This window comes from Chelonoidis abingdonii, chromosome 2, assembly GCF_003597395.2.
Source record: "Chelonoidis abingdonii isolate Lonesome George chromosome 2, CheloAbing_2.0, whole genome shotgun sequence".
In the NCBI taxonomy this organism is placed as follows: Eukaryota; Metazoa; Chordata; order Testudines; family Testudinidae; genus Chelonoidis; species Chelonoidis abingdonii.
In genome coordinates, this window is record NC_133770.1 from 182981158 (window position 1) to 183007338 (window position 26181).

Consider the following 26181-nt stretch of genomic DNA (forward strand, 5'->3'; position numbering starts at 1 on the left):
TTCTGCAATCTGCACTCTGCTCCAATCCAACCTTTCTCCTTCAACTACCACCCCCTGTCTGACTGAAGCAGGGGTTTATATCCCATGACTGGAGTCAGGTGCTCTAATTGGAGTCAGGTGCTCTAATTGGCCACAGCTGTTCTAGTTAATCTAAAGCAACCCTTCCTCCCTTGGCAGGGAATAAGGCCCCCTGCTAACACTCTTATGCTGCCTTCTGGCCATGCTGTATCACACTGTCCTTTCACAAACGGAATTACTCTCAGTTGCTGTTATGTGTCCCTTTCCTCCCAGTGAAGCCACTGGCTTCTGCAACATATTACAGACTGCTGCATTATGATAACAGGTATCATCCAGAAGGCATTTCTCAAGAAAAAAAAACTGTCCCATGCCTGTGCAGATTCTGTGTGGTAAAATGCAATTCCAAGTATATGTATACCCAGAGGTAAGTGGGCAAATGAAGACTACATGACAATCATCACACTGGGTGGTGTTCAGCTGCACAGACCCTTCTGCACCATCCTTTTCCTCAGCTTCACCTATTCCAGGCTTTTGGAAACTCATGGCACAGCTGTACGATATACTGAAACCCTCTAAGGCAGCCACAGTGAAGTGAGTCCAGACACCACCAACCTTAGCCAGATCCTCTTACTAATCCACCTCAGGAAACAAAGACTGATGAAGCAGAGTGAAACATGTTTACATCAAAACATGCATGTTAGTATAGTGGACCATCTTTTGACATCTCTTATTTTGGATTTCAAGCATGCTGCAGTGTAAACAATTCTGTGTTGCCACAGTGCTAAATCCCTGCTGCAAGAGCTTTCTGTAGGTCATGAATCCAAAACCACACAGCCAAAACGATGACTCAGGTTTTGCAGAAGAAAAATTGGAATTACCCCCAATTTATCCCCAGTTAATAACAAGAGTAAGAGTTGCAGCACAGTCAGCACTGCATTCTGAGCCAGATTTCCTTTGTGTAAATAATTTGGATAAACCCAGAATATTCCTTTTTTTTTTTTTCTTGAACCCTTGTCTTTTGCTACTGTTCTCTCCCCCTTCTCTCCTTCCCCTTCCTGGAGGACTGTTTCTCAAAAATAGTCTATCTGTCCCTCTTCCTTCTTGGATTGTCTCTCACTCTTTTTTTACAGTTTCACTCTCTTTCCCCCTCGCAATTTTCTGCTGCTGTCACATTTTGATTGTCCTTCTCTTACTGTCTAAGACCAACCGCAGTCTAGGCCCATTGGCCCAGTCACTTTGCACTGTTCCACTTGTGCAAAGGAGCACTAACCCAGGCAGATTAGATCCCTGTTCAGGGGCATCCTTGGATGGCACAAAAGTCATGTTAAACCCCTGGTAGTTGCCAGTATACAGGGCATGGCTGGGCAAGATACAGCATGGTTAGGGCTCCCTTTGTGAGGTGAGGAGTCATCTCTGAACTAGAGCCTGACATCTGGTGATAAGTCATTCCTGTGCTAGGCTCCAGCCAGTCCACAGGCCAGGAGCTGGTCTGGTGACTCTCAAGACAGGTATAGAAGCCTCACAGGAGAAACAGTAGATCAGTCTGTCCAATGTGACTTCCAGGCTTGGAACTCTCCCCTGCCTGATAGTAGTGCCAGACTCCACAGGCTTTAACCTGCTCCAGCCCTGCTGTGACTCCAGCCTTGTTCCTGGTCCCTCTCCACCTCTGCCCTTGCTTTGTTCTAATCCCTCTCTTGACTCCTGGCCTGGCTGCCAATGCACTGATCACTAGGCCTGACTCTCCGCACCCCAGCACTCCTGGCTGCTGTAGTGGCTGCTCGGGGCTGTTAACTGCTGATGCAAGCAGGTGTCAGGGAGTTGGCCTGATGCAGATTGGCCCCATGATCAAGGGAATCCAAAGGGCACATTTGGACTTCCCTTCCTCAACCTCATTGAGCCTTCTTTGTCTGCAGCTGAGGATCAAGCGCTCTGTGTCCCTGTCCCAGTTCATCATGCATCTACAAAAATGCAGTGCTTCCTGCTAAATATTCTGTATCAGTAAAATTATTGGTATGGAAGATATGACATTTCTGCTGCTAACTGGTTGTCAGTGAGGACTTTTACACATTTGCGTTTTGAGTTGAAATGGTTGCATTTCATCATATAATTTAAGCCAAGTGATGTCTTTTCTGGATCTAAAAACTTTGCAAGGGCCAAATTATGCTCTCTGCTGCATTGATTTAAATCCATTGACTTCAAAGGAGTTACTCCAGATTGATGCCAATGGAATCCAGTCTAAATTTTGGCCTGGAATTTTACTCTTTAGCTCATTTGCATTGTGTATATATAAGCTGGAAGGAAGTGTCTCAACAGGGCTGAAGAAATGTCTTTTTTTTTTCTCTGTTGTATATACTGAATGCTTGCTTAAGTTCTGTAAGCAACACACACCAACCAGAGTGTTGCATACATCCCAGGACAAAAAGCAAAAGACCATTCTTTCAATACACTGCATTTTGAAGCTGCATTTCTGAGTGTGGCAGCACTCAATTTTCTGCATTCTAATTTGAAGTTTCTCTTGGAGCATCTCATAACCCACACTAGCAACAGTGGAACTAATTGAGGCTCGCTAGTGGCTTTACTGTGAGAACCATGGCTTGGAAGAGGCTTGTTTGGCAATGATCTTTCTAATTCCCCTTGTCGGGGGAAAACTTGTGTTTAGATTAGTGCTTCTGACCCTTATCAGGTCAAACCTTATTCAAAATCAAACATTTTCACCAATCCCTTTACATTCACTATAAAAGCAAGAATATAATATACATGAATTATAACAATGAGTGTACCTGACCTTGAAGGATAAAGATGTGCAGGGAGTGAGATTTGTTGCGTTAGATTGTAATCAGATTTTCAGCATCTCACAGCCTCCTTGTTTGCCTTTTGCTAACTCCCTGAGGGTCTCAACCCACTGGGTGAGAAACACTGGCTTGTAGGGTATTGGTGGTGTCAGGTAATGATCATATCACATCCTACGCAGCATCAGCAATGCAGAAGGCCACATGCCACCCAAGCACAAACAAAACCTTTCTCACCTCACTGATAAATGCCAGAAGGGGTCTTCTGAATAGGTTACCATGCTTTATGCTGCCAGCTTGCTTCCTTCCTGGGTAGCAGGGCTGCCTGATGGACTCCATGCAGGTTTCTTTCTGTCCCTTGCCTGCTTGCCCCAAAGGAGCCAGTAGTACCTTCCTGCTTGTTTCCAGCTTGCTTGCCAGTGGAGGGAAAATGGGGTGGGGGTGGGGATTTTCCTGGCAGAGAAAAAGAAGTGTGGTCAGGACCAGCCCCACCTCCCAAAGGCCAGCTACCCATCCTTTTGTCACAAACACTCTGGTGGTTTCTGTTTCATTCCAGGAAACTGGCCAGTCCTTAACTATTAGCCGTTTTTCCAAGTGTTAAAATCAGCAAAGAGCTGATCCCTCAATTGGAGTGTTGTGGGGCCTCAAGAAGCCTTGAGTCAGCCTCTGCCGGCTTCGATCCAGAGTTAGACGCAGATTAGTGACTAGCTGGTCAGAAGCCCAAAGAGAGAAAATCATCACCAAAATAGCCCTCTAAACTAAACCCAGTGGAGTAGACTATCAAAGCGAACAGCTCCATACGGCCGTTTCTGTTTACCTTCCTCTGAATGTCCTGGTCCAACACTACACATTTGTTTTGCTTTCAAATCAGAGCCTATGCACGGTTATGTCCAGAAAGCCATTCCATAAATAGTGTACTGTCATCCTTGTACAGATGTGCTTTCAGCATAGCCATATCCAGCAATGAGTCTTCAGTATTTCCCCTTCCCTACACTTATCACATTAAGTGAGCAGACAGCTTTTTGGCCACCTGTGTTTATTAATTATCCTTTTAAGCTGGCACATGGGAGAGTAACCACTACTTTTAATACAGCTGCCGATAACACAGTATAAATTGTTTTCAGCATTCAGTAGTAAACTTTGGCTGGTGAGTGATCCTATTTTTTGTCGTCTTTTTTGTTCCAGTGGGTTTATATTGGAAAATGATTAATTGGATATATTTCAGACCAGACGAAACATCAGACAAAATACATTAGTCAAAGACACTTGAAGAGTGTATTAGTTACCTTCCTGTGGCACATAAGTAATAATTCATTTTCTTAAAATCCTCCATCTGGATTAGAAGGGTTACCTGAGTTCCCTTCACATGAATTTAGCAAAGAATTAGTGTAAATAGCAATGCTAATACATGTATAGATAACTAGATAGCATTAAACTACCATTGATACCACTAATTAAAAATTACAGCTAGCTTCATCTGGAATTTAGGATACTTTTCTTTACTAATCCATTGTATTGGTCAGAGCTGCGATATTATTAAATATTACTATAATAATATTATGCAATATTATATTATTGAGTGTATTTCACATAGGCTGCCAGGCCCAATTTATCTAGTTTTGGAATGATGAACATCTGATATTTTAAACTCAATAACAGAACCCAGAATAACACAACCCAACGAAAGGTGCCAAGCACAAGGCAAAATCTTGCAAAGCTCAGCCTTCCATTCCGATTGTTTTGCACAGCTGTTTTGCCCAATTTCTCTTTGAATGTTTCCAGATGAATAATTGCAATGGAAATGAGTTAGTCCTTCCCAAAGCAAAAGACAGGACGTTTAAAACAAGGTTTAGAATATATCCAGAGTTATGATATTTTGAAATTGAGCAGATGAGAACTTTTGGTTTCTGCCACCCACACCATAGGGTTGCAATTTTTAGTTGGACATATTACTGGAGGTTTCATCACATGACATAATCTTTAATTGAAGATTAATCTTTAATTCCTGGAGACTCCAGGACAATTCTGGAGGACTGGCCACCCAACCACACCCTCACTTGCAGAGTAAAATACTGCTCAGTGAAAGTAAATGTGGGACTATAATCACCATTATTATTCATCAGGTATATTTCAGCAGGCCCTAAAAGCTTCAACCAGTTTGGGCCTCATTGTGTTAGGCATGTACAAACACACAATAATAAATGACAGTCTCTGCTTAAGGGCTAGTAGTCTAAAATATGAGACGTAAGAGATGGATGATATAAAGAAAAGTCAAGGGGTGGTGGGGGAGAGGGAAACAATAAATACAGTAGGGGGCAATCAGACACTAAGAGGCCCTTAGTGAATGGAACTGGTGTTGTTCTGCTGCCCAAAGGAAGGTTGGGGCAGAATTTGAAGAGTTTTTACAAGTTTTCTTGTGCGTAATAAACCTTTTGTGAAATTTCACAGAAAAGTAACATTGTGGGGGGTATAAACAAAACAAAACTGTGAAATTTCTATGATGTTTAGTGAACATTTGTTCATAATTTAGAACACCCTGAAATTCATTACATTTTAGATCCTGACGCCTAAATGGGGAATCTTCATCCGGTGGGGAAATCTGTAGTAGGCTCCCACAGGGATCTGTTCTTGGCCCAGTGCTATTTAATCTCTTTATCAATGACGTGGAAGAAAATATACAATTATTGCTATAAAGTTTATAGATGACATGAAAGTTGATGGAATGGTAAATAATGATAAGGGCCGCTCAGTTCTGCAGAGCCATCTGGATTGCATGTTAAACTGAGCTCACCTAAACAATATGCATTTTAATTCAGCTAAATTTAAGGTCATCTAACTATGAACCAAGCATGTAGGTCAGACTTTATAGGTTAGTGGGCTGTAATTTGGAAAACTGACTAGAAAAGGAGTTATGGTCACACTGGATAACCAGCTGAACATGCACATCCTGTGCAATGTGATGGCTCAAATAGCAAATGTGATCCTTGGATTATAGCAAGGGAATATCAACTAGAAATTAGGAAGCTAGTGTTTCCAGGGTATACAGTATTAGTGAGACCATTACTGGAATACAATGTCCAGTTCTGGTGTCCACACTTTATAAAAGATGTTGACAAAGGGTTCAGAAAAGAGTGCCAAGAACAAACTCAATTCTGGATGATCTGCTTTACAGTGAGAAACTAGAGAAACTAAATCTCTTTAGTTTCACCAAGAGAAGGAGAAAAGGTGACTTGATCATGATCTATAAGTATGTGGAGAAGAGATTTCTGATAGCAGGGGACTCTTTAATCTGGCAGATAAAGGTATAACAAGATCTAATGACTGGAAGCTGAAACTAGAAAAAATCAGTCTAAAAATAGGGCACAGGTATTTTTACAATGAGCATAGTTAACTATTGGAACAATTTACCTGGGGATGTGGTGGATTCTCTGTCATTTGAAATCTTTAAACCAAGACTGGGATGTCTTTCTAAAAGAGATTCAACTAGAAGTTATGGGCCTGATGCATGAATCATTAGGTAAAATTCTATATCTTGTGTTATGCAAGAGTTCAGACTAGATTTATCATAATGGTCTCCGCTGGCCTATGAATCTGTACATTTTACGCAGACTTTGCACAGGTAAATGACAACCCCAGGTGCAAGAGAGTAAAGAATCTGGTTCTGAATTGCTGCTGTTATGATGAGGTGTATGATGTAGAAAAACAGCTTGATTTTTGAGCTCTCAGATGGAGTTTACAGAGCAGCAGTTAGAAAAAGTCATCATTTGGCTTGTAATTGAATCATGAAACCCCCATAATGACACTCTTACTGAATAAGTACCAGGGAGTCTTCTAGTTCAGTTGGCCCGATCCTGGTAGGAGGTTGGCAAAGGTGGCTTTAAGCCACCTTTATTCTCCCCTTTGTCCTGGGGCTCAGCCTAGTTCTGGTGCCAGGCAGAGCAGCCTGATTATACCCTACCTTAACTTACCCTGCCTGCCCACAGCCCCAAGATGATATTCTGGCATCCGGGAACTGCCAAGGTATATGGAAACTCTGGCCATGTCTCCTTTATCTGTGAGGAAAACCCTCAGGTGAACTTGAGCCAGGAGAAGGAGTAGAAACTATTGTGGTGTTTCTGTGCTATCTGAAGATTCCCCTCCAGGGGACTGATCCATTGACTTTATAGATGTTCTGTGATATTCTGGTGATGCAGGGCAGCTGGAGTGGGGCCAAGGATCAGGCGCACCAAGTATAACTATATTTTAAAGTAGTCTTTCCCAAATTCTGCTCTTGGATGCTCACTGGCGGTTCCCATTGACGTTAGTGGGAACTCTGTAGGCTAAATCCTTGTCCCATTGAAGTCATTGACAAAATGTCCATGTATTTCAACAGAACCAGGATTTGACTCCACAAGCATATTCAAGGAAAGCATTTGGCCTTAAAAAAATAAAATCTCTCAGAAGCCAAAGGAAGTCTAAAGAGAATTGAAAACAACTACTGCCCTGTGTTGTTCAGTTTCTGCTCTCTGTTACTCTGTGTATCCAGAGAGACTCTGCTGAACTATTCTGAACTGATACAAGGCAAAGCTGAATTTGGAGCACTGTCTCACATCTATTTACTATACTAAAGGTAATGAAAACACGATCAGGGTCCACCCCTTACTGTCACTTGAAAGGCAACTGTTTATTTTTAAAGTTCCATGGCCAGGGTTTTCCTGTTGGTTTTGTTGTCCTTTTAAACTCTCCCAATTCCAAATAATACTGGAGCCTTTAATTGTTACTGTAAAGTTGTGGGCAGGTTTCTATCAGGGCAGTACAAGCACAGAGTTTCCAACACAAAGAAAAATGTAAATGTACCTCTTCCATGCATCCCTGAGGTAGTGGTGTTTTTCATTCTAATTTTCATAAATTAAGCCATATTAAATAATTTTATTCTGAATTAACATAGGGAAAAACATAATCCAGGCTGCCACGTCAGAACTTGCATGGCAGCATGAAATACTGTGCTTATGAAAGACAGACAGACAGGACTGGTGATTCCCTGCCTTACCTCATAGGGGTGCTATGGGGATAAATACACTAAAGGTTGTGAGGTGCTGAGATACTAGAGTAATAGGGCTATATAAGTACCTAAAATAGATGTTTAAGTCACATGCAATATATAGCAAAGTCTAGATCAAAACAACAGTGCTGGCAAATGCTGACCTATTAAGGGCATAGACTCATTGCCCTGGACTTGGGGGCCACTGTAAAGTCTGAGCCTGGAAATATGATTTCCCTATTTCCATAGAAAGCAAGAGGAATATTCTAAAGGATCTTCAGATGACTGGCATATGGCATTAGAGTTTGGAGGAAGCCATCTGCTTTTGCAACCTGAAGAAAAAATACAGTGTTTCCACAAAGCTTATGTGAAATCGGTGGTAAAGGATGGGAGGAGAGCAGAGGACATGAGTGTGTGTGAATTTTATTATGATAAAGAAGAATGAAGGGAGCAGAATAGACACAAAGTCTCTTGACTGTCAGTTGAACCAGCTGTGATCTAGAGTCTTTTCCAGAACATGTGGAAGTTATTGAGTAACAAAGTCTTTTGTACAGGCAGTAACACACACCAAGAAGTGAAGTTTGTACTAGATACCTCCACTTCCTGACTGTTTGAAAGAATCTGACCTTTGACCTCTAGCCTCCTAACACATCTGAAGGATACTGCATGTGTATAACCATTAACCACACACATTCTGATGTTATTTTGGACATAATGCCTATAGGGATCTCAGAAATACAAAGTCTGAAAAATATTAATGATTTATACTGTAAAACATAGGCTTTCTTATCTCGGGTTGACTGATGAAGAGTCAACCTGAAGCTGAAGCGCTACTAAGGGAGAGCCCACAAAAGACTGAGGCCTTCTCTACACTTAAAAGGGTTTGTCAGTATAGCAATAGATAGATAGATAGAGCTATACCAGCAAACCACCCTAGTGAAAACATAGCTTATGCTGGAAAAAGGACAGAATAAGCTACACAGGCAAAAGTACTTTTTTCCTGGAATAACTGCAGGGCTTTTGCTGGCATAGTTTGTTGGTGAGGGGTGTCATTTAAAAAAAACAACAACAATTTTTATTAAGGCAAAGTTACAATAAAATGTTAACATATTACATAATACATTACTTATCCAAGAGCTAGTTAATATTCAAAGAACCTGGCTAAAGATTCTGGCTCTCTGGCTGGAGATCCCTTCTCCACTGAGTATGCTAAAAAGGGTGATCACATTTCTAAATACCTTTCTCTTTTTGGCACTTCTGTTGTATACATAAATAGTGTGAAAGCTTTTCCATTACAAGGATACTCTGTATTTTACTATACTGCAGTTCCAGAGGAGGAGGAGTCATGTTTTCCAAGGTGCAATAAAAAGTCTTGTTGCTAACACTAAAAAAGAAACTAATTTGTCATTCTGTTTAAAATATAGACCTTTTACTGTATCATTAAGTAAGCAGATCTGGCGCTGGCATTTTGTTGTAAGATGAGTCTCCTTAATAATTTCCTCCCAAAACCATCTAATTCCTGGACATAACCATCACATGTCCAAGTATGTTCCCCTTTCTCCACAGCTCCCCCACAGAATGCCCCCTAGTAGCAAAAATATGATGGATTTTAACTGGAATCAAATGTCATCTACACAGTGACTTCTAAAATTGTTCTTTATGAGCCACAGTAACTGAAGATTTATATTCCTTTTCCCATATAGCAACCCAATCGTCCAGATCAGTTTCTTTGTCCAAGTCCCTTTCCCATCTTTTCATTTTGGTAGTGTTCTTATCGACATATTTTTCAGTCAAAATTGTAGATCTCTTAGAGATTGAATCTTTTGTTCCAACCTGATCCTCGGTCAACTCTTCAAATATGGTGAAAGGTCTACAGTGGGTCTCAAACTTTTTTACTGGCGACCCCTTTCACATTGCAAGCCTCTGAGTGTGACCCCCACAATAAGTTAAACATACCATTTAATATATTTAACACCATTATAAATGCTGGAGTCAAGCGGGCTTTGCGGTGGAGGTTGACAGCTCATGACCCCCCATGTAATGACCTTGCAACCCCTTAAGGGGTCCCGACCCCCAGTCTGAGAACCCCTAGTCTACATAGAGCCACCGGGCATCCAGATTTCACGTGTAAATATAGAAATATGATATCTTTATATTATTTACATTATTATATAACTCTTGGTGTGATTTCAGATCAGGACCCAGGAACAGCTGTCTGAATTAGGTAATCTCAGCTGTTACCCACAACAAATAGGTGCTTTGATATTTCTTAGGGATAAATTCCTGATTATTAATGAAAGTAGCTAAAAGAGAGGACCTTGGCAACAGGAATTTAAAACATTTGTCCAAAGCTGCTAAGATGTTTTGGATGAATGGGTGGTTTGTTTTATTTCTGGTGACAAAAAATTCTTTTTAACCCAACTTTTACTATAAATAGCTATATTTGTTCAGTCTTGTTCAAGTTTTACACAGTGTTTGATGGTCTGTTGTTATGGGTGTGGGTTTTGTCACAGTTCTAGCTGATGTAGATATGCCGGCAAAACTTTAAGTAGAACTGGTTAGAAATTTTTCATCAAAACCATTTTTTTGATAAAAAAGACCATTTTTGTGGAAATCCAAATGTTTAAGAAAGGGTGAACTTTGATGAAACTTTGTTTGGAAAATAAACCTGAAATGAAGTATTTTGATAATGCCAAATCAAGATGTGGACTGGGTTGTTATTATTATTAATAATTTATTATTTATTATTATTATTTTAATGCCTTTTCAAAATGAAACTTATAATGGTCAAAATCAGAATGAAAAGTTTCAGTTTTATCTAAAGTTTAAAAAGTTTTTTCTTTTGTTCTGTTTCAGAATGGAAAGTTTTTTGAACTTGCAGAATTGCCCACTAAAGAGAAAATGTAATTCCAGCTCTGCTGTACTTTTAAGTGTATGCCAGGGGTTGGCAACCTATGGCACGCTCAGCCCACTGTTGGTCTGGGGTCCTGGCCGCCGGTCCCGCTCAGCCCGCTGCCGGCCTAGGTGAATGGAACCTCAGGCTGACAGTGGGCTGAGCGGGCCGGTGGGTAAGATCAGCATTTTAATTTAATTTTAAATGAAGCTTCTTAAACATTTTGAAAACCTTGTTTACTTTATATATGACAATAGAGAGACCTTCTAAAAAACATTAAAATGTATTACAGGCACGCGAAACCTTCTGAAACACATTAAAATGTATACAGGCACGCGAAACCTTCTAAAACACATTAAAATGTGTTACTGGCACGCGAAACCTTAAATTAGAGTGAATAAATGAAGATTCGGCACACCACTGTTGAAAGGTTGCCGAGCCCTGGTGTGGGCCAAGGCTGAGGAGTGGGTCCTTATGTCTGTGAAACAGGTCATGTGTTTATTCTCTTCCAAAGTACAGATTTAGAAATGGTTGTAAATACAGTCGGTTATCTACAAATAATGCATTGCTTTCCAAATAGCAAATTTTTTATCCATGTTGGCACCTGAACTTTGGTTGGCACCTGAACTTAGCATTGTGACTGGCTTCACCCAGCCAATCACACATTGGTTCATAACGGGATCAAAGCAAGTTGCATGAAACAAAGAGAAGATTATTGAAGAAATGGGTAGTTATTTTTTCCCAAGTTGTTACATAAAAATTGCAAAGCCACTTCACCACAGTGGGCTGAGAGAGTCTGAAACAGATCTGGATGTTCTGCCAAGTGCTTGGGAATCAAGAATTACCCTATTTAGTGGCTAATAATGGTAATTTTTAAACCCTTGTTTGGGGTGTGGCATGTTTTTAGGTTTATGGCTTGTTGGCTCATATTCATATGTGGCTGTGTCTGCAGCACAAGTACCATTTCTTGTGGAGTTGCAGTTGGATAGTTTGAAAATGCCAGTGAGCCAGTATCAATGCCAGCTGGAGCTGAAGAGAGAGAAATATGAAGAGAGGAAATTAGAGATGGGGCCTGAACAGTGAAGTTCAGATCTGGACCTAAATGTTCCCAAAGTCTGTGAATGTAAATAAAGACAAACTACTCACCTTCAGGTGTAAGGCACTTTGTAGGGTATTCCCACCCTTCCTATCATGTCTCATACTACGCTGAGTTGTAGACCTCTGCTTTATCATCCATCAGTCCCATTTTCCCACAGATGCTGTCATGCTTTCTCTCATGTAGCCCCTTATCAGTTTGAGGAACACTCCATAAAAATCTGCAAGGCCTCCTCCTGCATTATCCTCCTCCAAATCTCTCCTTAAAACTCATCTCTGCCAGGAGGCCTACAAAACACTTGACAATGGCTAGGCAATTTGTGTACTGTGACAACTGGTGCTTACTTCCTCTTGTCTGGAGACCCCTCCCATCCCATTCCCTGCCCCCCACTATGTTTGTCATATGTACCTATTCTCTCATCTCAGACTTACATTTAAATTCTTTTTCTGTGCTGTGTTTACATAGTGCCTAGTATGATCCTTGACTAGGACCTCAAGGTGCTACTGCAGTACAAATAAATTAAGAATAATAATAATTAATAATTAATAATAATTGATGCTTAGAGCTGGAATAATACAGGGTATAAAAAGAAAGGAGAAACAAAAATGGTAGTAAATAATGGAAGTGAAATATCTCTATTTTTGAGAGATTATTTCAGTCATACAACGTTCTTATAAATAATATAGTGATGGGTCTCATATAAATGTCTGTAGTAAACATGATTAATGAATCAAAATGAACTTAAACATAATAAAATTCAGAGCTAAGCAGAAATGCAAAGCATAGTAGGAGAAAATTTTAAAAAGACATTGAAAAGAAGCACTTTACAGGAAAAGGTGTATTGGCTGGTGAATGAAAAGAGGTTTAGGAAAAAGTGGGGGAGGGAAACAGAACAAACAGAAACAAAGACAGAAGGAAAAGCCCGGAAAGAGGAGAAACCCAGATGAAATGGTTATAAACACCTAGCATGATGGCTGTGGGGAAAATAAGATTTAAAAAAAAGCCTTAGAGAACGTAGAAATTAAAGATAAATCTGGAATTGTGAGGTATGGAGAGGAGAGAAACACAACAGGAAATCAAAAGAAATAAAATCCTGGCCAGTGAATGAAAGGAGAGAAGCAAACATAGAACAAATCAGAATATTGTTAGATCAAAACCCTGAATTATGATTTATGATTTTCACATGGACTCCATACACCTGGGACCAAATTCTTTTCTTATTTACAATGGTATAATTCCATCAATGCCAACAGATCAAGGACCCGATCCACCACTGAAGTCAATGACAGTGTTTTCAGCGGCTTCAGTTGCCTTTGGATCACATCTAACAGAGCAGTACTTGCCCAAAACATTCCAATAATTATGAACATATTCCACCTCTTGCCTCATAAAGCCCCTTGCTAAGGCATGTATGACACCACTGGGGGACACACCTTACAGATCATTACAGTTTACACAAAATCTTGTACTTTTGAGAGGAATCCAATCACTAATGTCAAATGGCTATCTAGCCTTTATTCTGTAACAAATTACTGGTTACCGTGTGAATAGGGTTCTGTCTTGTATGCCTGAAGTTTTATGGCAATTGGGAGCTGTCTTTTTTTTTTTTTTTTTAATGAAAGTTCCTTTCCAAAGAAAAATTTCCTGTGTTAATAGATTGTAGTTTAACTGCAATCAAATATTCACTCCGTATTTTTTTTTTAACTCTGGCACATCATAGGACTAACAACCTGATCTTGACACCCTCAACTGCCATTGAAATTAATGGTTAATTAGACTTGAATGGGCATTCTGCTCTAAGACTTAGTATTATGAAGTGCTGAGCACCTTCTGATTTATTATTTATAGGATTTTCTTTTGTGCTTCATATTGTAGTCACTGAATAAATCACAAATGTTAACATATTAAGCCCCCATAACACCACTCTGAGGTCAGAAGGTGTTATCTTCATTTTTAAAGATGGAAAAACTGAGGCACAGAGAGATTAAGGCTGCGTTTAAGCAAATTTCTTAAGCATGTAAAGTCAATGGGCTATAAAGCCATGCCTTAATGTTGAAAAGAGCAGCATTACCGTCTGAAGGATTTTCCCTAGGAAAACTCACTGGTTTGCCAGAAAGGCATGTGGCCTTTAATTATGGTTTAATAAGGAAAGCCACCTGAGCCCCTATTTGGCAGAGTTACCAAGAAGAACAGCAAGGGATTATGAGGTAGCGGAGAGCATACCAAATGGTTCTTCTCCCTGGTTTCTCTGTCAGTCACGGTGTGGTCAGAGGAGGAGGAAAGAAGGGTACAGTTGACACAGTCAGTAGCTGTTCTTAAAGACACAATTGAACTTGTTTATGTTCACAGCGATGAGATATATATGTCCTCTGCCTCTATTGAAATGGTACCCTGCCAGTTTCATTAGGAAAAATGTTGTTTTATTGCTACATTCCTCTGAAAAGCTGAATCCCAAATCAATTCAGTGGATTTGACAGGAAAGTCTCTGTTTCCATTACCCACTCCAGAGTCTCTGCTAGTTATTTGCAAATGTTGGCACCTTTGAAGAGACTTCTGATGCGATTGTCATTAACTGGGATATGGAGATGACTTTTTAGCTTCTCTGTTTTGATCTACTGTGTCTGACCAATTGCTAAATGAAAACAAATAACCTTTGGATTATGCCAGAATAGGAAGGCTTGCTCTGGGGAGTTTGGTAGAATCAGGGCTGGCTCCAGGGTTTTTCCCGCCCCAAGCGGAGGGGGGGAAAAAAGCTGCTATTGCGCTCGGAGGCAATTTGGCGGTAGCTCCATGCGTCGCTTTCTTCTTTGGCAGCAGGTCCTTCCCTCTGAGAGGGACTGAGGGAACCACCCCCGAATTGCCGCTGAAGAGCCTGACCTGCTGTCCCTTCCCCTTGGCTGCCCCAAGCACCTGCTTGCTGAGCTGGTGCCCGGAGCCGGCCCTGGGTAGAATTCATATGTTGGAAAAAACAAATATCTACATGGTGCAAAGTACAGTTACAGCACCCTGGGAACAAATCACCTGTTCTATTGCTATTCTATTGAATCTCTTACTGAATGTGTATTCTCATCACTGTGACACCATGCTTAGGTTCTGGTAACCAACCATCTAAAATAAGGCAATTTTTATATCAAAAAGAAACTTGAGCTTTCAGAGTGATCAGATTTTCTTAAAGGGTTGTCGTGCTCTGTCATACCCGAATAGATCACAACAGTAATAAATCCTAGGGGTTATTTACTGTTCAAATATTTTATCATGGAGTTCCTAGACCATCACTGCCCTAAAGAGCACTTTGGTCTCTGGTTAGAAGAATCGCTCAGTAATCTAAATGACAGTAAGCATCAATTAAGATTTAGGTCGGAGACTGAAAACTACCCAATGATTTAGTTTCAGGGATTAAGGAAGACAAAACCTTACTGACTGCTGGATAAGATTCACATTCCTTTCCATTGTGATCATCCTACATCAAGGAAATGTTTGAAATTTTGGCAGCCTCTTATGATATCCCTGCTAAAGTTATTATATGGTTTTAAATGATTTAAAAAAAATACAGAACTGTAGCACAAGTGTGTTATATAAATCTTCACTGGTAGCACTGTCCCTTTTAGAAAAAGAATTTGATTGATGTTGTCTCCCAGTGGGTGACCTTTAAAAGAGATCGCATCAAATAGAGGAACAGAGCTCCAGAGTCCGACCCCCAGCTCAGCTCAGCTCCCCCTGTCCTAGACTTTCTCCGCAACCCACTCACTAAAGAATTCCTTTATTCAACTCTGTAATTTGCAGCAACAGAATTAATTAAAAATGTCTGCCTTTTTTAAAACAGGGCTTTCTGTCATATCAGCTTATGAGGAGTAGGAGATGCCACCATGGGCTGCTAGACTGTAACCTGGGCTCTATGCACCCACAAAAGGGATCAGGTGGGAGTAAAAATCTCTTTCACAGTCTTGCACGGACTGCCAAGCCCGTGGATCTAACTGCACAGTGATCAGTGAGTGCACACTACTTATTTCCCTCTGCAGTAGGTTTATGGTGAGTGGGCAGGGAGTGACTATTACCCTCTGTAGATTATTATGGGCCAGATTATCTGATGGCATAAATGGATGAAAGTCCCTGGCAATCATTAGAGCTGTGCCTTTTTACATTGGCAGCGACTGGCCCTGTATTTTTTGATGCATCTAGGATGCTACTGCAGTAACTGCACATATTCTATAATAACCGCTGCAAGTTTGTGTTTCTTTGTGGACTAGGCAACTAGGTGTGACCTTTAATATGATTGGTCTTATGTCTTTGAGTGAAGGCAGTGTCACTGTCTTACTGCCCTGTGTAGCCATATTTAGAGCTTGAGACCAGCATATTCTCATTATATTAATTTATACTGAGTCCAGGCAGCAGATAGACCTTTTGCTTGACAGTCTAGTCATTTCAAAGAACTGTAACTGTAACCAAAATTGCTTATGAGATGCAGGTTTTGGGAGTGGCAGCCCCAAATAGCCAGACTAAGGCTACGGGGCCCAGACCCTCATAAGGTATTTGTGCTCCTAACGTCTACTGAAATAAGTTAGGAGCCTAAGTGCCTTTGAGGATGTGGGGCCCTGGTCCGTTAAAGCAAACATCAACATTATCTGGTTTTAAGAAATGTTTTTCCTGAGAAGCAAACAAAAAATGTCATGTTCCAAATATCAGGAAAAAGAACAGGAGTACTTGTGGCATCTTAAACACTAACAAATTTATTGTAGCATAAGCTTTCGTGGGCTACAGCTCACTTCATCGGATGCACGTAGTGGAAAATACAGAAGGAAGATATATATATACACAGGGAACATGAAACAATGGGTGTTACCATACACACTATAAGGAGAGTGATCAGTTAAAGTGAGCTGTTGACAACTGGAGAGAAAAATAACTGTTTGTAGTGGTAATGAAAATGGCCAATTTCCAGCAATTGACAAAGAGATATAAGGAACAGAATAGGGGTGGGGGAGGGAAAGATAAGCATGGGGAAATAGTTTTACTTTGTGTAATGACCCATCCACTCCCAGTCTTTATTCGAACCTAATTTAATGGTGTCCAACTGGCAAATTAATTCCATTTCAGCAGTTTCTCATTGGAGTCTGTTTTTGAAGTTTTTTTGTTGTAATATTGCGACTTTTAGGTCCGTAATCGAGTGACCAGGGAGATTGAAGTGTTCTCCAACTGGTTTTTGAATGTTATAATTCTTGACATCTGATTTGTGTCCATTTATTCTTTTATGTAGGGACTGTCTGGTTTAGCCAATGTTCATGGCAGAGGGGCACTGCTGGCACATGATGGCATATATCACATTGGTAGATGTGCAGGTGAACGAGCCTCTGATAGTGTGGCTGATTTGATTAGGTCCTATGATGGTATCTCTTGAATAAATATGTGGACAGAGTTGGCAACGGGCTCTGTTGAAAGGATAGGTTCCTGGGTTAGTGTTTTTATTCCAGATGCTTAGCCTCATTGTGATACTGTCATGCTATTTCTTCTTCTGGTATGCCTTGTTTACTGTTTCTACGATGCTTTAATATTTTGAATACTTGTTAGAAGTGCCCCTTGAATCAATACAATTTATTTTAAAGGAAGCCTTATTGCTGTAAACAGGACTGAAACTGTTACTACTCCTGTATTAGCAGCAAAGAGTCCTGTGGCACCTTATAGACTAACAGACATATTGGAGCATGAGCTTTTGTGGGTGAATACCCACTTTGTCGGATGCATGTGGTGGAAATTTCTGTATTTCTCCTGTATTGTCTGCTGTCTTATCTTGGGAGCCTGATCTTTCATGGGTATAACTCAGGCCAGCTCCATTTACTTCAGTGGAGCTGTGTTGACTTTTACTAGCTGAGGATCTGCCTTTTGCTGTTTACATGCATTCAGTCAAGCTGTAGTGACTACCATCCCTCTTGGACAGCGGTGGCCAACCTGTGGCTCCAGAGCCACATGCGGCTCTTCAAAAGTTAATATGCGGCTCCTTGTGTAGGCACCAATTCTGGGGCCGGAGCTACAGGCACCAACTTTCCAAATGTGCCGGGGGTGCTCACTGCTCAACCCCTGGCTCTGCCACCAGCCATGCCCCCACTCCACCCCTTCCTGCCCCATCCCCTCAGCCTACCATGCCCTCACTCCTCCCCCACACCCCAGAGCCTCCTACATGCCACAAAACAGCTGATCGGAAGGTGCGGGGGAAGGAGGGGGAAGCACTGATCAGCGGGGCTGCCAGTGGGTGGGAAGCACTGGGAGCGGGGTTGGGGGACTGATGGGGGGGCTGCTGACATATTACTGTGGCTCCTTGGCAAAGTACATTGGTAAATTCTGGCTCCTTCTCAGGCTCAGGTTGGCCATCCCTGCTCTTGGACCTTCACGGAAACAAGTTGTGAATCATAAAGCTGTCAAGCTGAGCAGTGATTTTAGATAAACACAATAAACATTGCTTCATTACACTTTGCCTTGTTATGATTACTTGCTCATGTGCTTTGCTAGAGATTTTTCGGGCCATATGCTGCTTTGCATTCAACAGCTTGATTTGGCAGACTGGCAGAACTGGATAACAGTTAAGAGTGTGAGGCACTTTCTGCCCTCCCTCCACACTCCAGGCAACCTCACTGAATTAACAATTCCTACGTCACTGACGTTAGCAAGCCTTCAGTAAACAAGCATTCTCTTGCATTTCTTTGTCTGCCTGGATTTATCTTTGTACATCCTGTACACATATAGCTGGGTGAACTATTCACAGTGAACAAGTTTGCTGAGGAATGTATCCCCTTTTTCTATTCACAAATAATCCACTACATGACTTAACTTTTCAATGAATTTGTTAGTTAATTATTCCACAAATATTTAGTCAAAATCATTTTAACCTGTGGACTAACTATCACTTAAAATGCTCCCTGGTCATAATTTGCTATTTGGCCACCTAAATCATTGTTCTGTAGGATTGCTGAATGGTGACTTTCAAAGAGCTTTCAGTGAGGCTATATTCTGGCACATGTTATCAGCTAATATTTGCTCTAATATTCATGATACTTTCTCTGTCTGGAACCAAACTGTATTCAAGTTAACATTTGTGGCAGGAGATATAAAGAGGTGGCAAGTACCACTAATCTTTCTTCAAAGATTATTCAGAGATGCTTTTTGCTTCTGTTCAAGCTTTTTAGAACAAATCAAATACCTTCCATACTTGAAGTACAGAGGGGACTACAACACACTTAGCCCAACACCAGGGACCAGCAAGGAGCAGTATGGTTGACCAGTCATTACACACACCCATGTCATTTAGAATCACATATAATAAAACAAATGAATACTTCCCTGATTAAAATTCAAGCAAATGAATACAAAGACAGCTGGTTAAAGTCAGAAAGAACAATCAAAATGACCTTTGAAACAGAAATATGGGGAAAAGTGCACTAAGAATCACCACCTTGGCCTTCAATCCCTGCTTTATAGCATCCCTGGGACTTCTTGTACTCTTTTATTTGCCCTTTGGTTAAAGGTAGGGTTAAAGAGCACCACTTTTAGGCTACCAATTTTTTCTGGTAGCCTAGCCTAGCCTAGCCTATCATTTTAGATAAGTATAATATATTGAACTGTAACAACACAAGGAGAAACTCTTTGCCTGACAAATACAATACAAATATTGTATTTAAGTGTTGATCATCTGCTCAGTAGTGTGCACGTCAATAAAAATAAGAACGCCTTCCCCTGAAAAGAGCTTGCAATCTAACATTTCCCATCAATATATAGCAGATATGAGTGAACCCTAAAAGACACTAGAAGAGCTAAGCTGCAATGGCAGACTGCAAGGAGGGAGACACTGTTGCAGTTAAAGTGCTTGGAGCTGCAAGGTGCTGAGGAATCTGTCTGTGAACAAACACAGAATTTAAGCAGATCAGTGGGATCACTCATTAAAGTTAAGCACATACTTAATTGCTGTGCTGGATTGAAGCCAGATTGCTCAGCACCTTGCAGGATCAAGCCCAAAGTAAATAGAGGAGAGGACATTTCTGAGGCATTTGCAACAATAGCAGGCAGTGTAAACAGAGGAATACTCACCTTGGGCAGGAATATGCTTTTTAATGTATCATCTTCCCTTCACTTTCGCTTTTGCAGCTTTGCTTCTCCTGTTCCTAGTCTTAAATCCTCGGTAAGGTTAATGTAGCATGATGAGAGAGTCTTGTACATTAATTAATTATAACACTCTCTTTGGAGACCAGGAAGTCTGTTGGAAGGGTAACTTTTAAACCCTTTTTTTAGAAAAACCACAAACGTTTTTCCTTCCGCTTTTACTCACTGAGATGGTGACAGCTTAAATTACATTTCCTCCCAGGGTGATTAACTGTTTTTGGCAGGGCCTTTCAATATGTTCAGGTTAAAGGTTTCTTGAATAAGAAGATAAGAAATGAAAATTCCATGTGTATCTTTACTTGTTTTTAAGTCAATGGAGTTACACAGTGTAATAATTTAACTCTTTTACTTTTATTTATTTGGAAGACTAAGTTGCTAAGAAGACTTCCTGCCCCTCTTATTTCTGGACTTAGAACAGCCCTACCCCTATGAAAAGTTTTATCTGTGGCTTAAAGGGGCCAATTTCAGACCCAAACCTGCTCTATGAAGAGGAGATACTTAGAGCTATGTGTCCCAGCAGAGGGTATCAAGGTATGAAGTCCTGCTTGGATCCTGAAGGGTTGCAAGGGCAACCACGCAGAAGTTATGGGTACAATTTTCAAAAGCACTGAAGGGTATGTCTACACAGCGAGCGGCAGCCTGTAGCAGTGAGCCTTAGAGCCCAGGTCATAGAATCATAGACTTTAAGAAGGGACCATTATGATCGTCTAGTCTGACCTCCTGCATAGGCCACAGAATCTCACCCACCGATTCCTGTGTCAAATCCCTAACCTATGTCTGAGCTATGGAAGTCCTCAAATCGTGGTTTAAAGATTTCAAGGTGCAGAGAATCCTCCAGCAAGTGACCCATGCCCCATGCTGAAGAGGAAGGCGAAAAACTGCCAGGGCCTCTGCCAATCTGCCCTGGAGGAAAATTCCTTCCCAACTCCAAATATGGTGATCAGTTAAACCCTGAGCATGTGGGCAAGACTCACCAGCCAGCACCCAGGAAGGAATTCTCTATAGTAACTCAGATCCCACCACATCTAACATCCCATCACAGGCCATTGGGTATATTTACTGCTAATAGTCAAAGATCAATTAATTGCCAAAATTAGGCTATCCCATCAGACCATCCCTTCCATAAACTTATCAAGCTTAGTCTTGAAGCCAGATGTGTCTTTTGCCCCCACTGTTCCCGTTGGAAGGCTGTTCCAGAACTTCACTCCTCTGATGGTCAACAGCTGCAGCCCTGAAAATAGCTGTGTAGACATTGTGGCTTGGGCCCTGAAGTGTAGGGATGGGGCGGAGGAAGTGAGGGGGGGCTTTAAAGCCCAAGTTCCAGCCTGAGCTACAACATCAACACAGGTATTTTTGGCACCATAGTGTGAGCCCCCATGAGCCCAAGTCGGTGGACTTGCTTGCAGGCTGCCATTCACTGTGTACATACACTTAAGCAACTTAAAATCCCAGCGACACACTTAAAACGCTCCATTGGCGCCACTTTCGTGCTTTAATGAAGATGGTCTAAGCCAACAGGAGAGAGTTCTCTTGCTGGCATAGTTAATCCAACCCTTCTCTGCTCCCCCGCCCCCCGAGAGGTGGCAGCTGTGTGAATGTGAGAAGCTCTCCCACCAACATAGTGCTGTCTACCCAGGGGTGTTAGGTTGGTATAACTATGTCACTCAGGGAGGTGGATTTTTTACATCCCAAAGCGACATAGTTATACCGATATATATCTGTATTATAGACCAGACCTAAGATCCTAAGATCCAAAAGTGACTCAGGAGATTAAGTCATGTTGACGTTCAATTAGACTTGGGCACCTAAATGCCTGAGTCACTATTCCAAATGGGACTTGGCTCCTGTCATAAACAGATAGTTAAGGGTTAATGTCTCTTTTACCTGTAAAGGGTTAAGAAGCTCAGTAAACCAGGCTGACACCTGACCAAAGGACCAATAGGGGGACAACATACTTTCAAATCTTGGTGGAGGGAAGTCTTTGTTTGTGCTCTTTGTCTTGTTGTTCGCTCTTGGGACTAAGAGGGACCAGACGTCCATCCAGGCTCTCCAAATCTTTCTGAATCAGTCTGTCATGTTTCAAACTTGTAAGTAATTAGCCAGGCAAGGCGTGTTAGTCTTATGTTTGTTTTCTCAACTTGTAAATGTTTCTTTTTGCTGGAAGGATTTTACCTCTGTTGCTGTAACTTTGAACCTAAGGCTAGTGGGGGTCCCTCTGGTCTATAGGAATCCGATTACCCTGTAATCATTTTCCATCCTGATTTTACAGAGATACTTTTTACCTTTTCTTTCTTTAATTAAAAGGTTTCTTTTTAAGAACCTGATTGATTTTTCCTTGTTTTAAGATCCAAGGGGATTGGATCTGGACTCACCAGGGATTGATGGGGGGGAAAGGAGGGGGGATAGTTAATTTCCCTTTGTGTTAAGATCCAAGGGGATTAGATCTGTGTTCACCAGGGAATTGGTGAAGTCCCTCAAGGCAACCCAGGGAGGGGACGAAGTTTTGGGGGAACAGAGAGTGCCCCAGACACTGGAATTCTGGGAGGTGGCAATGTACCAGAGCTAAGCTAGTAATTAGGCTTAGAAGTGTCCATGTAGGTCCCCACATCTGTACCCTAAAGTTCAGAGTGGGGAAAGAAACCTTGACAGCTCCTAAAACACTTCAAGTGCAGCAGCATTAGAAATGTTTATCTTGTGAGACTGCCAAAACCCAACCCCAGGGTGGAGCCCGACAGTCCACTCCACCTCCTGCTATACTGTCTCACTTGCGGCAGGGCCGGCTCCAGCCTTTTTGCCACCTCAAGAGGGAAAGAGAAATAAATAAATATATATGTGTGTGTATATATATATATGTTTAAAAAGCCACGATTGGCCACACTTCAGTGGCTGCTCTACCGCGCCGCTTAGTTCTTCCGTGGTAATTCGGCATCCAGTCCTTCCCTCCAAGAGGACTGAGCAGCCCGCTGCTGAATTGCTGCCGAAGACCCGGATGTGCCTCTCCCTTCCATGGGCCGCCCAAGCACCAGCTTGCTGCTCGTTGGTGCCTGAAGCCGGCCCTGCTTGGGGGAGTAGTTTCATCCCAGACTGAGTGAAAGCTGGAGAAAAAAGAATGAGCTAATCATATGACCCTCCTCCCAAATTCTGTGTCAGTGAAGAGAGCAGACCCATCAATCTGGTAATTGGGTGTGGGGGAAGGAAGATAAGTACATGCCTCTCCTCTCTCACCTTGGAACCTCAAAACCTGCTCTTTTTTTTGTTTTTTTTTTTAACCCAGTGACCCAGTTTATGGACTCAATGCCCCTGCTGCAGCTGCAGTGATCATACTGTACTAGGTTTCCGCCAGCCAGATGGATGCAGATCGTAGAATCTTCCGATGGCTGCTTGAGGGACTTGAACTGCATCTCGCTCACAAGGACTGGGTGAAGAACTGCACTGCCCTTCTTTTACGTGGTTCAGCCACCATGCCAGAACCTGCCTAGCAATCTCATTGTTTAGACATTTCAGTCAAAATTTAGGCCTGTCTGAGCTCTCGAATGGCTGCTGTGTCACTCTTGAAAAGGGGAGAGTGAGTGATATTCAAGGAGATAAGGAGATATGAAATTCAGTAAGAAATCTGAGAGGGATTAGTGAAGACAAGGTCCAAGGACTGACCCTGTCAGTGAGTGCGAGAGTTAATCCAGAGGTAGGTCAAAAGAGGTGAATCAAGAAAGGAAAGTGGGAGGCAACAAGGTCTGGCAGGTCATCAGTGGGAAAAATGAAGTTACCAAAAATGGGAGTAGGAGTTAGCAGAGGAGGAAGAGGTAGTGTAATAATTCATTCCACTTTAACTTTTAGTCTCATTACACCGGACTACAATGCACAGAGTAGAACAGCTCTGTCTGAGAGCAGAACTACTTAAGCACTTCCTCAGTGGAAAAGATGCAAATTATTTTAGATTTGTTTACTCTGAAATATTTTTATGAATTTTACATGGCTTAAAACTATGAAAACTCTCCCTTCCCCTCCAAATCCATTCTCTACAGAAGACACTAAACACATGGAATTACTAATCACACAATAAAACAGGCACTGTTTACATTTTTATCTTTATTTAAACTGCCTTTCTGCTTACATTAGTTTTTCCATTTATGACACATTTTTAACATCACAAAACATTTCTGAACTTCAGGCTAATTGGCTACTCAACCACAAACAAGGAGGTTAAATTGCATATGGAACTTTTTGCATAAAACCAGTGGTCATATTTGAGGTGAGAGGAACCAAGACTGGAATCCTTACTAGCAAGCCTTTCACACTGACAAACAAACAGATTCTTCTCTTCAGTTCACTTCATGTGTTTCACCTCTCTAGATTCTGCTTCACCTCATACTAAAGCCAATGACAAAGCTCCAGGGATTTCAGTAACAGCAGGATTGTCTGAGGCCCACCAAAATAAAACTTCATCAAGGTAACATTAAGGTTGCAGGCACATATCACTGGTTTGAGAGCATATTACGTTTCCGAAACAAGAGCGATAAAAGGAAAAAATACAAATGTTGGAAACCTAAGTGTGATGATGTCTGCAAATGCCACAATTTTAAGGGGAGCGGAGAGCCATATTAGCTCATTCTCTGACACCTGGATGGGAGACAGGCAATTAAGAAGTAGACTCAGCTGAGGAGAACTACCCTGGGTGGTTCCTATAAAGTAAGGGCTGCAAGGCCAATAAGGCAGGAATGAGAAAGAAAATCTTATGTTCTGACCATGGTGGGAGAGGAGGGCAGGAAAACCAGGGGTCTGCCTGAGAGATTAGGAGCTATGCTGAGAAAGCTTCTCAGCAACAAATGGGGAGAAGCTGTATGGGCATATGAAATTCCAGAGAGAGAGAGGACTGGAGAGTACAGTTCCATAGCAGATGCTGCAAACAGGTAAAGATAGGAAGCAGCCCAGGAAACCTGTGAGAGATTCTAAGAAACGGCTGCTAGCTACTTATCACAAGGTCCCTGGTGTGGCATACAGAGGAGAGGGCCATCTTAGGTTTCTTCAGACCCCACCCCTGCAGGATGGGTAATGGAAGCTTTGGGACTAAAGGGGCAAGGACTGTGGAGCCCAGCTTGGCGGTCAAAGATCTGGTAAATAGTCACTAAGGCTCAGGTCCACAAAAGTGCTAAGGCTGCAGAGTCTAATGGTATGTCTGCACTGTGATAAAAAAAAACCTACTGCATTGAATTTTAGAGACCAGATCAGCTGACTGGGGCTCATGAGGTTTGGGCTTCAGGGCTATAAAACTGAATGGGGTCTTAGGGTCCGGACTCCAGCCTGAGCCCAAATGTCTACACTGCAGTTGTATAGTCCTGCAGCCTGAACCTTGCGAGTCCAAGTTACTTGATCCAGGCCAGCTGTGGCCATGCTGTGGGTCTTTTATTGCAGTGTAGACATACCCCAACTCCTAGTTTTAGCTCCTCTGTGATTCACAAAACTTCTGCAGGACCTAGCCTGGGTCTAGTTCCCCTTCTCCAATTGCTTTTATCTGCAGTGGAACCTCTTCAACAGGAGAGACTGAGCAAGGCCCACATCAGAATATCCCACAGCTCAGTGGTTAGAGCCCTCTCCTGAGAGGAGTTGAACAGGGCTTTTCTCCCTTTGTACCCATCAAGCAAAGGAGGTGGGATTTAACCTGGGTCTCCCATGTCCCAGGTGAGTAATCTAACCACTGGGCTGAAATTTACAAGGGGGGCATCTCTACCTCATATTCCTGGGGGAATTCTGCACAAAAAAAATCAAAATTCTGCGCACAATATTTTAAAATTCTACAAAATGCTGAATATTTTATTTGTCAAAATAAAATAATGTAATCACACCAGTTTCAGTTATTTTGGAGCATTTATTTCAAAATACCTGTTGGCAAGTATGTCTGCAATAATATAGACAACAAAAAGATTCAGGATTTTTTTTTTTTTGTTTACAAATAGATTCCTTACTAGACATATTAGTACAGAACTCTGAGTAATAATTCATTTAAACTACAATACAGAACCGTATTTCCTGCACCCCTCAAAAGCAGTGCAAAGGCTTGGGGGAGTCAGGGGTAACAGAGGAGCTGCAGGAGAGGGAAGTAAATTGCTGGGAAGGGGCCTGGGTGTGAACTTGGAGGGTTTTTGGGTTTGGGCTGGAAAAGTATGGAACAGGTTTGGGGAGGGTCCGGGGAGGGATTGTTCAGGAATTTCCCCCATGCAGACCT

At 41.7% G+C, this 26181-nt stretch overlaps 1 protein-coding gene and 1 long non-coding RNA gene across 2 annotated transcripts in view; one reads left to right on the plus strand and one right to left on the minus strand.

Annotated features, from left to right (window-relative positions):
* Positions 1–20036, minus strand: part of NEDD9 (neural precursor cell expressed, developmentally down-regulated 9) — a 152550-nt gene extending 132514 nt beyond the window's left edge. The window contains exon 1 of the mRNA XM_075062844.1: positions 19890–20036. The gene's annotated coding sequence lies outside the window, so the exon portion shown is untranslated. The remainder of the gene's footprint in view (positions 1–19889) is intronic.
* Positions 1–26181, plus strand: part of LOC116832509 (uncharacterized) — a 174117-nt gene that overhangs the window by 76237 nt on the left and 71699 nt on the right. The window lies entirely within an intron of this gene.